The sequence below is a fragment of the Procambarus clarkii genome, chromosome 17 (assembly GCF_040958095.1).
Source record: "Procambarus clarkii isolate CNS0578487 chromosome 17, FALCON_Pclarkii_2.0, whole genome shotgun sequence".
NCBI classification, from domain to species: domain Eukaryota; kingdom Metazoa; phylum Arthropoda; class Malacostraca; order Decapoda; family Cambaridae; genus Procambarus; species Procambarus clarkii.
Genome location: NC_091166.1, coordinates 19231844 through 19249330, shown reverse-complemented (window position 1 = coordinate 19249330; position 17487 = coordinate 19231844).

The window sequence follows — 17487 nt, the reverse complement described above, 5'->3', positions numbered from 1 at the left end:
CTCAGGGGGCCTCGTAGCCTGGTGGATAGCGCGCAGGGCTCGTAATTCTGTGGCGCGAGTTCGATTCCCGCACGAGGCAGAAACAAATGGGCAAATTTTCTTTCACCCTGAATGCCCCTGTTACCTAGCAGTAAAATAGGTACCTGGGTGTTAGTCAGCTGTCACGGGCTGCTTCCTGGGGGTGGAGGCCTGGTCGAGGACCGGGTCGCGGGGACACTAAAACCCCGAAATCATCTCAAGATAACCTCACCCAAAACTTTTATTCCATATCACCTCATCCAATAGAGTATAAGTACGAAGAATTTGTGTGTAAATTAAGTCTTTGAAAATGTAATACGAATTACGAAACGAGTTCAGGCGTCAGACAATTAAAAAATTAATTTCGGAGAATTGTTGTTTTTATTACCACCGACAGTGAAGAAAAACATAAGAAATATTGAGAAGATTCATGTTAGAATGATTAATCTTACCTTTTCGGTCATATTCAACAACATATGTTTACCAGAAAGACTGCTACCAAAATATACACACACACACATATATATATATATATATATATATATATATATATATATATATATATATATATATATATATATATATATATATATATATATATATATATATATATATATATATATATATATATATATATATATAGATTATATATATATGTATGTATATATATATATATATATATATATATATATATATATATATATATATATATATATATATATATATATATATATATATATATAAGTATATTTTGGTAGCAGTCTTTCCTGTAGACATATATTATTAAATATGACCGAAAAAGTAAGATTAATAATTCTAACACGAATTTTCTCAATCTTTCGTACATTACGCTTCACTGTTGGAGGTAAATCAAAAATCAATTCTCCAAAATTCATTTTTATTTCTAGTCTGACGCGACACGGGCGCGTTTCGTAAAACTTATTACATTTTCAAAGACTTTTAGTTCACAAATACACAACTGAATAGAACTTACGTATCTCCGATTTTATATCTACATTTGAGTGAGGTGGGAGGGGTGATGTGGCATTAACACAAGACAGAACAAAAGGGGATATTAATAGGGTATTAAAAGTATCAACACAAGACAGAACACAAACAATGGGTATTGAATAGAAGTGTTTGTAGAAAGCCTATTGGTCCATATTTCTTGATGCTTCTATATTGGAGCGGAGTCTTGAGGTGGGTAGAATTCTCAATATATTTATTCTCGGTCATATTTAATAATATATATATATATATATATATATATATATATATATATATATATATATATATATATATATATATATATATATATATATATGTGTGTGTGTGTGTATATCACGAAAATAAACACGTGATTAAGAATGTGACAATGTCAGACCACGGAGGAAAAATGAAACAGGAATTTCCTTAAGTACTTTCGTATATTAAATACATCTTCAGAAGGACCTTCTGAAGATGTATTTAATATACGAAAGTACTTAAGGAAATTCCTGTTTCATTTTTCCTCCGTGGTCTGACATTGTCATATATATATATATATATATATATATATATATATATATATATATATATATATATATATATATATATATATAGAAAGAAATAATCCGTAAAGGAGTAAAAAGCACTACTCCTAACCAAAACATAAACCTGATAATATTCTACAAAACCAAATAGACTTCCGAACTTCTTATCAAAAACAGCCCGAAGCCGACTTAGAACCCTCTACAGCAGTGAAGCGTTGTATACATGTACACTTGCCCCCGCGAAGGATGTAACCTTCAATGTAAGTACATAGGTATGACGTCGACCAAGCTGACGAGGCGTTTGACATGCCATCTTCAATCTGGTGCCGATAGGAATCACATGAGACAAGCCCATGACATTACTCTAACAAGAGAAATGTTGAACAAGAATACCTGCATAATAGACAAAACCCAAGATGCAAGAAGATTACAAATTCTTGAGGCAATTCACATAAGAATAGAGCGACCTACCATGAACACCCAAATCACGGACCTATTTACTCTACCCACCATGAGAGTAAGGACAAGACAAGAACATATCGATGCCAACACAGAAGACAATGTCCAACATAATAGGCCAATTACACTGGATTAATCTTTGTGTTTAGATAGGAGCTGCCTCGTATGGGCCAATAAGCCTTCTGCAGCCTCTATGTTTCACCACACATTTATCCCATATGTATCCCCCCAGGTCTTCACCTTTATTGTATTATCACCTGACCCAGTGCGGGTATAAAATCAACTAGTATTGTAAGATCTGTTCACTTGAGAATGAACCATGGAGGTTCGAAACGTTGTGCAAATTATATAAATAAGTGTAATACACTCTATAGTAAATCACTTCTTTTCTTCACCTTACAAGTACGAAAATGAGTTTTGGAGAACTCCTATTTCAATTAAGCCCTGATGCTAAGAAAATAGTTAGAGGGATAGAAGCCCTAAACCAGAAAATAATAAATACAGAATATGCGGTCATATTCAATGAAACATGTTTGAAAGAAAACCTACTGCATAGTATACACCAATATATATACATATATATATATATATATATATATATATATATATATATATATATATATATATATATATATATATATATATATATATATATATATATACATACATATATATATATACACACATATATATATATATATATATATATATATATATATATATATATATATATATATATATATATATATGAGCCTATACTTGCATAAACCACAAGTGAAGATTAACAATCTTTGGACAACACCCACCAGTGGGCCTCGAACCCAGAAAACACAACTACCTTCCAGTAGCTGCCATAACTAGTACGCCTTAACCCACTACACCATCAGACCCTACAAAAGAAGTAGAGACTTCGAGATATATATACACCTCATATATCTCCACTTCCCGAGGGCACTAGACAAGTGAGAGGTTACTCTGCGTTTTTCATCAAGCCACTGTTAATGTGAGAGAACTCGTGTCCATGCTATAAGCCTATACTTGCATAAACAAGATGTGAAGATTAACAATCTTTGGACAACACCCACCAGTGGGACTCGAACCCAGAAAGCACAACTACCTTCCAGTAGCTGCCATAACTAGTACGCCTTAACCCACTACACCATCAGACCCTACAAAAGAAGTAGAGACTTCGAGATATATATACACCTCAAATATCTCCACTTCCCGAGGGCACTAGACAAGTAAGAGGCCCACTGGTGGGTGTTGTCCAAAGATTGTTAATCTTCGCTTGTGGTTTATACAAGTATAGGCTTATAGCATGGACACGAGTTCTCTCACATTAACAGTGGCTTGATGAAAAACGCAGAGTAACCTCTCACTTGTCTAGTGCCCTCGGGAAGTGGAGATATTTGAGGTGTATATATATCTCGAAGTCTCTACTTCTTTTGTAGGGTCTGATGGTATAGTGGTTTAAGGCGTACTAGTTATGGCAGCTACTGGAAGGTAGTTGTGCTTTCTGGGTTCGAGGCCCACTGGTGGGTGTTGTCCAAAGATTGTTAATCACTAAGATTAATCACTTAATCAGATTGTTAAGACACTCGCCTGGCGTTCCGCGAGCGCTATGTCATGGGTTCGTATCCTGGCCGGGGAGGATTTACTAGGCGCAATTCCTTAACTGTAGCCTCTGTTTAACGCAACAGTAAAATGTGTACTTGGATGAAAAAACGATTCTTCGCGGCCGGCGATCGTATTCCAGGGACCATAGGATTGAGGACTTGCCCGAAACGCTATGCGTACTAGTGGCTGTACAAGAATGTAACAACTCTTGTATATATCTCAAAAAAAAAAAAAAAAAAAAAAAAAAAAAAAAAAAAAATCTTCACTTGTGGGTTATGCAAGTATAGGCTTATAGCATACACACGAGTTCTCTCACATTAACAGTGGCTTGATGAAAAATGTTGAGTAACCTCTCACTTGTCTAGTGCCCTCGGGAAGTGGAGATATTTGAGGTGTATATATATCTCGAAGTCTCTACTTCTTTTGTAGTGTCTGATGGTGTAGTGGGTTAAGGCATACTAGTTATGGCAGCTACTGGAAGGTAGTTGTGCTTTCTGGGTTCGAGGCCCACTGGTGGGTGTTGTCCAAAGATTGTTAATCTTCACTTGTGGTTTATGCAAGTATAGGCTTATAGCATGGACACGAGTTCTCTCACATTAACAGTGGCTTGATGAAAAACGCAGAGTAACCTCTCACTTGTCTAGTGCCCTCGGGAAGTGGAGATATTTGAGGTGTATATATATCGCGAAGTCTCTACTTCTTTTGTAGGTTCTGATGGTATAGTGGGTTAAGGCATACTAGTTTTGGCAGCTACAGGAAGGTAGTTGTGCTTTCTGGGTTCGAGGCCCACTGGTGGGTGTTGTCCAAAGATTGTTAATCTTCACTTGTGGTTTATGCAAGTATAGGCTTATAGCATGGACACCAGTTCTCTCACATTAACAGTGGCTTGATGAAAAACACAGAGAAACGTCTCACTTGTCTAGTGCCCTCGGGAAGTGGAGATATTTGAGGTGTATATATATTTTGAAGTCTCTACTTCTTTTGTAGTGTCTGATGGTGTAGTGGGTTAAGGCATACTAGTTATGGCAGCTACTGGAAGGTAGTTGTGCTTTCTGGGTTCGAGGCCCACTGGTGGGTGTTGTCCAAAGATTGTTAATCTTCACTTGTGGTTTATGCAAGTATAGGCTTATAGCATGCACACGAGTTCTCTCACATTAACAGTGGCTTGATGAAAAATGCAGAGTAACCTCTCACTTGTCTAGTGCCCTCGGGAAGTGGAGATATTTGAGGTGTATATATATCTCGAAGTCTCTACTTCTTTTGTAGGTTCTGATGGTATAGTGGGTTAAGGCATACTAGTTTTGGCAGCTACAGGAAGGTAGTTGTGCTTTCTGGGTTCGAGGCCCACTGGTGGGTGTTGTCCAAAGATTGTTAATCTTCACTTGTGGTTTATGCAAGTATAGGCTTATAGCATGGACACCAGTTCTCTCACATTAACAGTGGCTTGATGAAAAACACAGAGAAACGTCTCACTTGTCTAGTGCCCTCGGGAAGTGGAGATATTTGAGGTGTATATATATCTCGAAGTCTCTACTTCTTTTGTAGGGTCTGATGGTATAGTGGGTTAAGGCGTACTAGTTATGGCAGCTACTGGAAGGAAGTTGTGCTTTCTGGGTTCGAGGCCCACTGGTGGGTGTTGTCCAAAGATTATATATATATATATATATATATATATATATATATATATATATATATATATATATATATATATATATATATATATATATATATATATATATATATATATATTATTAAATATGACCGAAAAAGTAAGATTAATAATTCTAACACGAATTTTCTCAATCTTTCGTACATTACGCTTCACTGTTGGAGGTAAATCAAAAATTAATTCTCCAAAATTCATTTTTTATTAATTAAGGATTCATAATTTTATTAATTTTTATTAATTAAGGCTCCATTAAGGAACATATAATCTCTTCCCACAACCAAACCATCGCCAGAGAAATCCTAGTAAACAACACAGAAATCATCGATAGATACAGCGATAGCAGGCGGCTTGACGTTTGCGAGGCACTACACATCAAGAAGTCAACACCAGCAATCAACAGCCAATTATTGCACAACTATATTCTACCCACCTCAAGACTCCGCTCCAATATAGAAGCATCAAGAAATATGGACCAATAGGCTTTCTACAAACACTTCTATTCAATACCCATTGTTTCTGTTCTGTCTTGTGTTGATACTTTTAATACCCTATTAATATCCCCTCTTGTTCTGTCTTGTGTTAATGCCACATCACCCCTCCCACCTCACTCAAATGTAGATATAAAATCAGAGATACGTAAGTTCTAATCAGTTGTGTATTTGTGAAGTCTTTGAAAATGTAATAAGTTTTACGAAACGAGCCCGTGTCGCTTCAGACTAGAAATAAAAATGAATTTTGGAGAAGTGATTTTTGATTTACCTCCAACAGTGAAGCGTAATGTACGAAAGATTGAGAAAATTCGTGTTAGAATTATTAATCTTACTTTTTCGGTCATATTTAATAATATATGTCTACAGGAAAGACTGCTACCAAAATATACTAATATATATATATATATATATATATATATATATATATATATATATATATATATATATATATATATATATATATATATATATATATATATATATATATATATATATATATATATATATACATATATATATATATATATATATATATATATATATATATATATATATATATATATATATATATATATATATATATATATATATATATATATATATATATATATATACATCGTCAGTTGTATCTTCTGATTTTTGTCTGTAGGGATAACAGACAAAAATGTTGCTTATGTCGACCGTGCTCTCAGCCACAGCTCAGAATGGAAGCAAGTCGACGAAGAACTTTGTTGGGTAAAGCAGGTCCTAGTCAACAACGGCTTCTCCAATGGTTTCGTTGAAAACATCATAAGAAGGAAAGTGAAACGCCATGCAACCTCTGAAGACACAACTAACAAAACACCTATAACCCCTATTAGACTATTTTACAGGAACTTCTTTTCCACAGCTCATAAAAATGAGGAAAGGGTCCTGAAAGATATTGTTAATAGAAACGTTATCCTTACAGACAAAAATCAGAAGATACAACTGACGATTTACTATAAAACCAAGAAAACGGCCAGCCTACTCATGAGAAACTCTCCAGACACAAAGCAGAACGCTTTAAAAGAGACCAACGTCGTCTATGCCTTCATGGGGACTGTAAGCCTCAAAAAACTCAGTATATAGGCAAGACAACAACATCTCTTTCTACGCGTTTAACGATGCATAAGCAACAGGGCTCCATTAAGGAACATGTAATCTCTTCCCACAACCAAACTATCACCAGAGAAATCTTAGCAAACAACACAGAAATCATCGAAAGATACAGCGATAGCAGGCGGCTTGACATCTGCGAGGCACTACACATCAAGAAGTCAACACCAGCAATCAACAGCCAATTAATGCACAACTATATTCTACCCACTTCAAGACTCCGCTCCAATATAGAAGCATCAAGAAATATGGGCCAATAGGCCCTCTGCAATTACTTCCATTCTTACCTTCAATACCAATTGTTTCGTGTTCTATCCTTTGTTGAAAGTTTTGTTCACCTCATCCAAAACTGTTGTAACATATCACCTCACCCAAAATGCGGGTATAAAATGAAAAATGAAAGCTGTTTAAATCATAGCATAAGTAAGAACTCTGTTTAGTGTTTGCAGGTAATACGTAGTACTGACTCTCTCTCTAGATGGCATATTAGATCAATTAGTTCATCTGAGTCTTTTACTATTATGAATATGTCATCTACATAACTGCAATATATAGTTTGTCTGCTACTGAAGACTCTGTCTTCGATGGTTTCCATATAAAAATTAGCAAATAAAACTCCTAAGTGGGAGCCCATTGCTACTCCGTCTATTTGTAAATACATGTCTCCTTGTGGACTGATGAAAGGGGCTTCCTTTGTACATGCTTCGAGAAGACTCTTCAAGTGTGGCTCAGGTATGTCTAATTTGGGGGTGCTCTCATCTCTGTACACTCTGCCCAGTATCAATCCTATGGTTGTGTCGACTGGGACGTTGGTAAATAGGGATTCGACGTCCATGGAAGCAATGATTCCACCGAGCTGAGTAGATTTGATTAATTCTAAGAAATCTGCTGATGATTGTAGACTATACTTACTTGGAGTGTATGGACCTAGGAGTTCATTGAGTCTTTTTGCCAGGTGATAGGTTCGAGTGTCTATTAACGTTTCTATTAACAATATCTTTCAGGACCCTTTCCTCCGTTTTATGAGCTGTGGAAAAGAAGTTCCTGTAAAATAGTCTAATAGGGGGTACAGGTGTTGTGTTAGTTATCTCTTCAGAGGTTGCATGGCGTTTCACCTTCCTTCTTATGATGTCTTCAACGAAACCATTGGAGAAGCCGTTGTTGACTAGGACCTGCCTTACCCTACAGAGTTCTTCATCGACTTTCTTCAATCCTGAGCTGTGGCTGAGAGCACGGTCGACATAAGCGTTAACGACACTCCTCTTGTACCTGTCTGGGCAGTTATTGTTGGCATTGAGGCACATTCCTATGTTTGTTTCCTTAGTGTAGACTGCAGTGTGGAAACCTCCGCTTCTTTATATTACTGTTACATCTAGAAAGGGCAGCTTACCATCTTTCTCCATCTCGTAAGTGAAACGCAACACAGAATTCCGCTCAAATGCCTCCTTCAGCTCCTGCAGATGTCTGACATCAGGTACCTGTGTAAAAATGTCGTCAACATACCTGCAGTATATAGCCGGTTTAGAGTTCATGTCGACTAAGACCTTTTGTTCGATGGTACCCATGTAGAAGTTCGCAAACAGGACACCTAGGGGAGAACCCATGGCGACCCCATCTACTTGCTTATACATGTGTCCATCCGGGCTCAAGAAGGGTGCCTCTTTAGTACAAGCTTGGAGTAGTTTCCTTAGAATGTTTTCTGGTATGTCAAGAGGAGTACAGGCCGCATCACGATACACTCTGTCCGCTATCATCCCGATTGTTTCATCCACAGGTACGTTGGGAAACATGTTTAGTGTTTGCAAGTTATAGTTGTGTGAGTGTAAGCTAAAGTCTTTAAAAATGCAATCAATTTTTACGAAACGCGTTCAAGTGTCGCGTCAGACTAGAAATAAAAATGAATTTTCGATATTTGATTTTTCAATTACCATCAACAATGAAAAGAAATATAAGAAATATTGAGAAAATTCGTGTTAGAATTATTAATCTTACTTTTTCGGTCATATTTAATATATATATATATATATATATATATATATATATATATATATATATATATATATATATATATATATATATATATATATATATATATATATATATATAAGCCTATACTTGCATAAACCACAAGTGAAGAATAACAATCTTTGGACAACACCCACCAGTGGGACTCGAACCCAGAAAGCACAACTACCTTCCAGTAGCCGGCATAACTAGTATGCTTTAACCCACTACGCCATCAGACCTTACAAAAGAAGTAGATAGTTCGAGATATAGAGATGTTTGAGATATATATCTCGAACTATCTACTTCTTTTGTAAGGTCTTCTTTTTGTAAGGCGTTTTCGGCTAATTCGCCTTCATCAGAGCAAAGTAGAATCCAAAGTAGGATTCTACTTTGCTCTGATGAAGGCGAATTAGCCAAAAACGTGTTAAGCATTTTCTATTTTTCATATGTGGTTATTCTGCATACTTGGATCAGTGTTTTTGTGATCATTGTTGCATATATATATATATATTACCAAATCACCTCATTCTATATATATATATATATATATATATATATATATATATATATATATATATATATATATATATATATATATACATATATATATATATATATATATATATATATATATATATATATATATATATATATATATATATATATATATATATATATATATATATATATATATATTAGTATATTTTGGTAGCAGTCTTTCCTGTAGACATATATTATTAAATATGACCGAAAAAGTAAGATTAATAATTCTAACACGAATTTTCTCAATCTTTCGTACATTACGCTTCACTGTTGGAGGTAAATCAAAAATCACTTCTCCAAAATTCATTTTTATTTCTAGTCTGACGCGACACGGGCGCGTTTCGTAAAACTTATTACATTTTCAAAGACTTCACAAATACACAACTGATTAGAACTTGCGTTTCTCTGATTTTATATCTACATTTGAGTGAGGTGGGAAGGGTGATGTGGCATTAACACACGACAGAACAATAGGGGATATTAATAGGGTATTAAAAGTATCAACACAAGACAGAACAGAAACAATGGGTATTGAATAGAAGTGTTTGTAGAAAGCCTATTGGTCCATATTTCTTGATGCTTCTATATTGGAGCGGAGTCTTGAGGTGGGTAGAATATAGTTGTGCAATAATTGGCTGTTGATTGCTGGTGTTGACTTCTTGATGTGTAGTGCCTCACAAACGTCAAGCCGCCTGCTATCGCTGTATCTATCGATGATTTCTGTGTTGTTTACTAGGATTTCTCTGGCGATGGTTTGGTTATGGGAAGAGATTATATGTTCCTTAATGGAGCCCTGTTGCTTATGCATCGTTAAACGCCTAGAAAGGGATGTTGTTGTCTTGCCTATATACTGGGTTTTTTGGAGCTTACAGTCCCCAAGTGGGCATTTGAAGGCATAGACGACGTTAGTCTCTTTTAAAGCGTTCTGTTTTGTGTCTGGAGAGTTTCTCATGAGTAGGCTGGCCGTTTTTCTGGTTTTATAGTAAATCGTCAGTTGTATCCTCTGATTTTTGTCTGTAGGGATAACGTTTCTATTAACAATATCTTTCAGGACCCTTTCCTCCGTTTTATGAGCTGTGGAAAAGAAGTTCCTGTAAAATAGTCTAATAGGGGGTATAGGTGTTGTGTTAGTTGTCTCTTCGGAGGTTTCATGGCTTTTCACTTTCCTTCTTATGATGTCTTCGATGAAACCATTGGAGAAGCCGTTATTGACTAGGACCTGCCTTACCCTACAGAGTTCTTCGTCGACTTGCTTCCATTCTGAGCTGTGGCTGAGAGCACGGTCGACGTATGCGTTAACAACACTCCTCTTGTACCTGTCAGGGCAGTCGCTGTTGGCATTTAGGCACATTCCTATGTTTGTTTCCTTAGTGTAGACTGCAGTGTGGAAACCTCCGCCCTTTTCCATGACTGTTACATCTAGAAAAGGCAGCTTCCCATCCTTTTCCGTCTCGTAAGTGAAACGCAGCACGGAACTCTGCTCAAATGCCTCCTTCAGCTCCTGCAGATGTCTGACATCAGGTACCTGTGTAAAAATGTCGTCAACATACCTGCAGTATATGGCCGGTTTCAAGTTCATGTCGACTAAGACTTTTTGCTCGATGGTACCCATGTAGAAGTTTGCAAACAGGACACCTAGGGGAGAACCCATGGCGACCCCATCTACTTGCTGATACATGTGCCCATCCGGGCTCAAGAAGGGTGCCTCTTTAGTACAAGCTTGGAGTAGTTTCCTCAGAATACTTTCTGGCATGTCAAGAGGAGTACAGGCTGGATCACGATACACTCTGTCGGCTATCATTCCGATTGTCTCGTCCACAGGTACGTTGGTAAACAGCGATTCTACGTCCAACGAGGCTCGTATCCCTGTCGCCCGTGTGCCCCGCAGTAAGTCCACAAATTCCTTTGGAGACTTCAGGCTGAAGGCGCAAGGAACATAAGGAGTCAGCAGGCCGTTGAGTCGCTTCACCAGTCTGTACGTGGGTGTGGGTATCTGGCTAATGATTGGCCGAAGTGGGTTTCCAGGCTTGTGCGTCTTGACATTTCCATACGCATATCCAGGTTTATATTCCCCAATGATCTTTGGCAGGTGGAGTCCGGATTTCTTGGCGTTCACAGTTTCGATCAGTTTGTTGACCTTTGCTTTTAATTCGGCTGTAGTGTCCTTCGTTACCCTTTGGAACTTAGTTTGGTCAGAGAGTATGATGTTCATTTTCGCCAGATATTCGTCTTTTTTAAGAATGACATATATTGGCGACTTGTCACCTCTCCTGACAACTATCTCTTTGTTCTCACGAAGGCTTTTAGCTGCCGCTTTAAGCTCGGGGGACAGTATGGTGCTTCTGTAGTTGCCTCGATTCTTTCCTCCTTCTGCAATAAGTTCTGCTTGTAAGGTATCTTTGGTAGTGACCTTCTTTTGTGTCTCGAGGTCGAATATGTCGTCCAGCAGAATTTCCAACTCTACTTTCCGGGCCATTTCACTCGGTCTGGACATAACATGACAGTTTATGCCCAAATTTAGGAGAGTGACTTGATCCTCAGTGAGGTTAATTCCTGCAAGGTTCAGGAAGCCATCTCTTGGTCGTGGAATTGCCATAGGTCCTCCATATAATGTTGTTAGTTTCTTGATAATCCTTGTTTCAGTGCTGAGGTGATGTTGGTCTGTGAGGATGTCGAGGTGTTGTTCAATGCGGGTACGGATACTATGGTCGATGTTGCTATTTCTCCACTCGTTTGTAGCATGAAGTAGTTGCGTTTTGTTGTCTTTGATTTCATTCTCTGCCTTGTATATCTGATCACGAATCAGATCCTGGCGATATTTTATCGTGAAGGCTTGATTCCTTGCTGCTGGGTCGTGCACATTAACATTAGTATATTTTGGTAGCAGTCTTTCCTGTAGACATATATTATTAAATATGACCGAAAAAGTAAGATTAATAATTCTAACACGAATTTTCTCAATCTTTCGTACATTACGCTTCACTGTTGGAGGTAAATCAAAAATCACTTCTCCAAAATTCATTTTTATTTCTAGTCTGACGCGACACGGGCGCGTTTCGTAAAACTTATTACATTTTCAAAGACTTCACAAATACACAACTGATTAGAACTTGCGTTTCTCTGATTTTATATCTACATTTGAGTGAGGTGGGAAGGGTGATGTGGCATTAACACAAGACAGAACAATAGGGGATATTAATAGGGTATTAAAAGTATCAACACAAGACAGAACAGAAACAATGGGTATTGAATAGAAGTGTTTGTAGAAAGCCTATTGGTCCATATTTCTTGATGCTTCTATATTGGAGCGGAGTCTTGAGGTGGGTAGAATATAGTTGTGCAATAATTGGCTGTTGATTGCTGGTGTTGACTTCTTGATGTGTAGTGCCTCGCAAACGATGCATAAGCAACAGGGCTCCATTAAGGAACATATAATCTCTTCCCATAACCAAACCATCGCCAGAGAAATCCTAGTAAACAACACAGAAATCATCGATAGATACAGCGATAGCAGGCGGCTTGACGTTTGCGAGGCACTACACATCAAGAAGTCAACACCAGCAATCAACAGCCAATTATTGCACAACTATATTCTACCCACCTCAAGACTCCGCTCCAATATAGAAGCATCAAGAAATATGGACCAATAGGCTTTCTACAAACACTTCTATTCAATACCCATTGTTTCTGTTCTGTCTTGTGTTGATACTTTTAATACCCTATTAATATCCCCTATTGTTCTGTCTTGTGTTAATGCCACATCACCCTTCCCACCTCACTCAAATGTAGATATAAAATCAGAGAAACGCAAGTTCTAATCAGTTGTGTATTTGTGAAGTCTTTGAAAATGTAATAAGTTTTACGAAACGCGCCCGTGTCGCGTCTGACTAGAAATAAAAATGAATTTTGGAGAAGTGATTTTTGATTTACCTCCAACAGTGAAGCGTAATGTACGAAAGATTGAGAAAATTCGTGTTAGAATTATTAATCTTACTTTTTCGGTCATATTTAATAATATATATATATATATATATATATATATATACATATATATATATATATATATATATATATATACATATATATATATATATATATATATATATATATATATATATATATATATATATATATATATATATATATATATATATATATATATATATATATATATATATATATATATATATATATATATATTTATATATATATATATGTCGTACCTAGTAGCCAGAACGCACTTCTTGGCCTGCTATTCAAGGCTCGATTTGCCTAATAAGCCAAGTTTTCATGAATTAATAGTTTTTCGACTACCTAGCCTACCTTACCTAACCTAACCTAACTTTTTCGGCTACCTAACCTAACCTAACCTATAAAGATAGGTTAGGTTAGGTTAGGTAGGGTTGGTTAGGTTCGGTCCTATATCTACGTTAATTTTAACTCCAATAAAATAAAATTGACCTCATACATAATGAAATGGTTAGCTTTATCATTTCATAAGAAAAAAATTAGAGAAAATATATTAATTCAGGAAAACTTGGCTTATTAGGCAAATCGGGCCTTGCATAGTAGGCTCAGAAGTGCGTTCTGGCTACTAGGTACTACATATATATATATATATATATATATATATATATATATATATATATATATATATATATATATATATATATATATATATATATATATATATATATATATATATATATATATATATATCGTACCTAGTAGCCAGAACGCACTTCTCAGCCTACTATGCAAGGCCCGATTTGCCTAATAAGCCAAGTTTTCCTGAATTAATATATTTTCTCTATTTTTTTTCTTATGAAATGATAAAGCTACCCATTTCATGATGCATGAAGTCAATTTTTTTTATTGGAGTTAAAATTAACGTAGATATATGACCGAACCTAACCAACCCTACCTAACCTAACCTAACCTATCTTTATAGGTTAGGTTAGGTTAGGTAGCCGAAAAAGTTAGGTTAGGTTAGGTAGGTTAGGTAGTCGAAAAAACATTAATTCATGAAAACTTGGCTTATTAGGCAAATCGGGCCTTGCATAGTAGGCTGAGAAGTGCGTTCTGGCTACTAGGTACGACATATATATATACACACATATATATATATATATATATATATATATATATATATATATATATATATATATATATATATATATATATATATATATATATATATATATGTCGTACCTAGTAGCCAGAACGCACTTCTCAGCCTACTATGCAAGGCCTGATTTGCCTAATAATCCAAGTTTTCATGAATTAATTGTTTTTCGACTACCTAACCTACCTAACCTCACCCAACCTAACTTTTTCGGCCACCTAACCTAACCTAACCTATTAAGATAGGTTAGGTTAGGTTAGGTAGGGTTGGTTAGGTTCGGTCATATATCTACGTTAATTTTAACTTCAGTAAAATAAAATTGACCTTATACATAATGAAATGGGTAGCTTTATCATTTCATAAGAAAAAAACTTAGAGAAACTATATTAATTCAGGAAAACTTGGCTCATTAGGCAAATCGGGCCTAGCATAGTAGGCCGAGAAGTGCATTCTGGCTACTAGGTACGACATATATAATATAGGGACCCACAGCCTCAGAGAAGGGAAAACAGAGCATTCAGGGAAAAACTTGTCATTTAACTCTGAATACGTAAGAGTGTTCGCTTCTCCTACCACCCACCTTTTTTATGGTGTACACTTTATTATGCAAGGTTATACAGTTACATATCTGATTTTATACAAAAAATTAGCATTAAAAGGACACAACAAAAAGTTCGCTTCCTAGAGGCTGTAGATTTCCTCGAGCTCCTCGGACGCCGGGCAGGAACCGAGGATGCAGCGAGCTTTCCCCCTCTGGATCGCTACATTGACCCTACACACACACACACACACACATATATATATATATATATATATATATATATATATATATATATATATATATATATATATATATATATATATATATATATATATATATATATATATATATATATATATATATATATATATGTCGTACCTAGTAGCCAGAACGCACTTCTCAGCCTACTATGCAAGGCCCGATTTGCCTAACAAGCCAAGTTTTCCTGAATTAATATATTTTCTGTAATTTTTTTCTTATGAAATGATAAAGCTACCCATTTCATTATGTATGAGGTCAATTTTATTTTATTGGAGTTAAAATTAACGCAGATATATGACCGAACCTAACCAACCCTACCTAACCTAACCTAACCTAACTTTAAGGGTTAGGTTAGGTTAGGTAGCAGAAAAAGTTAGGTTAGGTTAGGTTAGGTATGTTAGGTAGACGAAAAACAATTAATTCATGAAAAATTGGCTTATTAGGCAAATCGGGCCTTGCATATAGGCTGAGAAGTGCGTTCTGGCTACTAGGTACAACATATATATATATATATATATATATATATATATATATATATATATATATATATATATATATATATATATATATACATATATATATATATATATATACATCGTCAGTTGTATCTTCTGATTTTTGTCTGTAGGGATAACAGACAAAAATGTCGCTTATGTCGACCGTGCTCTCAGCCACAGCTCAGAATGGAAGCAAGTCGACGAAGAACTTTGTTGGGTAAAGCAGGTCCTAGTCAACAACGGCTTCTCCAATGGTTTCGTTGAAAACATCATAAGAAGGAAAGTGAAACGCCATGCAACCTCTGAAGACACAACTAACACAACACCTATAACCCCTATTAGACTATTTTACAGGAACTTCTTTTCCACAGCTCATAAAAATGAGGAAAGGGTCCTGAAAGATATTGTTAATAGAAACGTTATCCTTACAGACAAAAATCAGAAGATACAACTGACGATTTACTATAAAACCAAGAAAACGGCCAGCCTACTCATGAGAAACTCTCCAGACACAAAGCAGAACGCTTTAAAAGAGACCAACGTCGTCTATGCCTTCATGGGGACTGTAAGCCTCAAAAAACTCAGTATATAGGCAAGACAACAACATCTCTTTCTACGCGTTTAACGATGCATAAGCAACAGGGCTCCATTAAGGAACATGTAATCTCTTCCCACAACCAAACTATTACCAGAGAAATCTTAGCAAACAACACAGAAATCATCGAAAGATACAGCGATAGCAGGCGGCTTGACATCTGCGAGGCACTACACATCAAGAAGTCAACACCAGCAATCAACAGCCAATTAATGCACAACTATATTCTACCCACTTCAAGACTCCGCTCCAATATAGAAGCATCAAGAAATATGGGCCAATAGGCCCTCTGCAATTACTTCCATTCTTACCTTCAATACCAATTGTTTCGTGTTCTATCCTTTGTTGAAAGTTTTGTTCACCTCATCCAAAACTGTTGTAACATATCACCTCACCCAAAATGCGGGTATAAAATGAAAAATGAAAGCTGTTTAAATCATAGCATAAGTAAGAACTCTGTTTAGTGTTTGCAGGTAATACGTAGTACTGACTCTCTCTCTAGATGGCATTTTAGATCAATTAGTTCATCTGAGTCTTTTACTATTATGAATATGTCATCTACATAACTGCAATATATAGTTTGTCTGCTACTGAAGACTCTGTCTTCGATGATTTCCATATAAAAATTAGCAAATAAAACTCCTAAGTGGGAGCCCATTGCTACTCCGTCTATTTGTAAATACATGTCTCCTTGTGGACTGATGAAAGGGGCTTCCTTTGTACATGCTTCGAGAAGACTCTTCAAGTGTGGCTCAGGTATGTCTAATTTGGGGGTGCTCTCATCTCTGTACACTCTGCCCAGTATCAATCCTATGGTTGTGTCGACTGGGACGTTGGTAAATAGGGATTCGACGTCCATGGAAGCAATGATTCCACCGAGCTGAGTAGATTTGATTAATTCTAAGAAATCTGCTGATGATTGTAGACTATACTTACTTGGAGTGTATGGACCTAGGAGTTCATTGAGTCTTTTTGCCAGGTGATAGGTTCGAGTG